Genomic DNA, 2,916 nt, shown 5'->3' with positions numbered 1-2,916 from the left:
AAAAAAAAATGGCTGCCTGCCAATTCCTGTCAGTTTGAACAAAGCTGGCCTCGCTGGCAGCAACTGAGCATTAAGGTGGTGCGGATCCGCCACCATCCGCTGAGGAGGGCCTACGCCGCCGTTCCTCCTTAAACACGCGGGCTGAAGTCTAAACTGGGGATCCATGAAGTTGTGATCCATTGTGTTCTTCGGGCTCGCTGTCTGCCGTCCGCTGCTATAGGCCGCCGAGTTGTCATAGCAGCCGTTGAGTCGGTGCCAAAACGCAGTCTCGTTAAGGCCAGAGCTCTTCGTTATTCATGCTTTCCACTGAGTTCCTTAATTAAGAATGTGACAGGAAGACATCAGCGTTAGTCCTGACAGCAAAAACAAAGCGTTTGGACGACTCGCTGTGAAAATATCTGAGCTTTATTAGTCATAGTGACGCGATCAAACCTCCAACGCAAAGTATTAAACTAGTACAGACACGAATGATTCTTCAGGACACCCTAGCAACCGCATAGTAACATGGCAACTACCAATAACACCATAACAGCCTGTAAACTCAAAACACCTTAGAAACTGCATAGCAACACCCTGGCAACCACTTATCAACCTGCAAACAACTGCTCGGAACACCTTAGAAGCTATATAGCAACACCCTGGCAACCTCGGAACACCTTAGAAACTGCATAGCAACACCCTGGCAGCCACTTATCAACCTGCAAACAAGTACTCAGAACACCTTAGAAACTGTATAGCAACACCAATAACATCCTAGAAACCTGCTACCAACTATTCTGAACACGTTAAATGCATAGCAACACCCTGGATACCACCAATAACACCCTAGAAACCTGCTACCAACTATTCTGAACACGTTAAATGCATAGCAACACCCTGGATACCACCAATAACACCTTACAAAAAACTATTCAGAAAACCTTAGAAACTGCATAGCAATGCCCTGGCAACCATCCACAACTCTTTAGAAACCTATTAAAAAACAATTTAGAACACCTTAGAAAATACATAGTAACACCCTGGCAACCACCAATAACGCCCTACAAACCTGCTAACAAATATTCTGAACACCTTAAATGCATAGCAACCACCGATAACACCCTATTAACCTGCTAACAACTATTCAGAACACATTGGAATCAGTGAAGCAACGCCCTGGCAACCACCAATAACACCCTAGCAACCTGTAACTTGGCAACCATCCTCTGTAGAAACCTGTTAAAAACTACTCCTAACACTTTTGAAACTGCATAGCAACACCCTAGCAACTGGCAAACAACTATTCAGAACATGTTAGATGCATAGCAACATAGCAACACATAGCTGCATAGCAACACCTTGGCAACCACTAAGGTGTTCAGAATAGTTGGTAGCAGGTTTCTAGGGTGATATTGGTGGTTGCCAGGGTGTTGCTATGCATTTAAGGTGTTCAGAATAGTTGGTAGCAGGTTTCTAGGGTGATACTGGTGGTTGCCAGGGTGTTACTATGCATTTAAGGTGTTCAGAATAGTTGGTAGCAGGTTTCTAGGGTGATATTGGTGGTTGCCAGTACGTTGCTATGCATTTAAGGTATTCAGAATAGTTGGTAGCAGGTTTCTAGGGTGATATTGGTGGTTGCCAGGGCATTGCTATGCATTTAAGGTGTTCAGAATAGTTGGTAGCAGGTTTCTAGACAGCACACCTTAGAAACTGCATAGCAATACCCTGGCAACCACCCACAACTCTAGAAACCTGTGGAAAAATGACTTAGAACCCCTTAGAAGCTGTATACTAACCCTGGCAACCATCAATAACACCCTAGAAACCCTCTAACAACTACTCAGAACACCTTAGAAACGGTTTAACAACCATCTTTATCTTTAATGCTACATCTATTGGTGTGGGTTTCTTCCAACTGTAAAGTGTTTTGAGTGATCTTTCGTTGCAATAAATAAACCCTGTTTAATATTTAATGCATTTACATTCAACCATTTAAAGCACGAGTAAAACGATCTGAATGCATTGTTGGAGTGCTTGTGTCTCTCTGTTGAAATGATCAGAGTTTTAGTGGAAAGAGCAGGGAATGAGGAACTCCACAAAGCTTTAATAAAGCCTGGGAACCTCCAGCCCAAACGTTCATTAACGCCGCGCTGATGAACGACCAGCACCTGATAGTCAGAGATACTGAAAGCACTCTATTAATTACTGTGATTATGGTGCGGTAAGAAAACTGCATTTGTGCTTTAAAAGCTTGAGTCTAAATAATGCGCTCGACTGGAGAGGCCAGTTCATCTTCAGGAAGATAAGTGTTCGCTACTTTCCACAAATAAAGAAAATATTCATTATCTGGAGTAAGATTAATTGATATCATTGTGCAGCATGTACTGTAGATCAACAGCAGTTATAATGCATTATAATACTTACATATTCATGGTTATAGAGCTAAAGAGTATAATGCATTATAAAGCATTTCATGGAAAACTGCATGAACAAATTTGCATTTATGATGGTATAACACATTATTCTATACAAAGGCGTAACCACAAATAGGTACAAGTTATAACACTTAAAATGCATTATAATACTTAAATATTCACTGTTATAACACTAAAGGGTATAATGCATTATAATCATGAAACACCACATTAAAGTGGTATTTATAATGCATTATAACATATAAAGTTGTAGCTAAAAATAGGTTTAAAGAAAACACAAAATAGGTATAAAGAAACAAGTGTGATTATAAAGTGTATTATAAAATAATGCATTTATATTATAATGCATTATATACACACCTATGCATTTAAGGTGTTCAGAATAGTTGGTAGCAGGTTTCTAGGGTGATATTGGTGGTTGCCAGGGCATTGCTATGCATTTAAGGTGTTCAGAATAGTTGGTAGCAGGTTTCTAGGGTGATATTGGTGGTTGCCAGGGCAT

The sequence above is a fragment of the Sinocyclocheilus grahami genome, unplaced genomic scaffold (assembly GCF_001515645.1).
Source record: "Sinocyclocheilus grahami isolate Dianchi unplaced genomic scaffold, SAMN03320097.WGS_v1.1 scaffold2361.1, whole genome shotgun sequence".
NCBI classification, from domain to species: Eukaryota; Metazoa; Chordata; class Actinopteri; order Cypriniformes; family Cyprinidae; genus Sinocyclocheilus; species Sinocyclocheilus grahami.
This window is presented reverse-complemented; position numbering follows the sequence as displayed.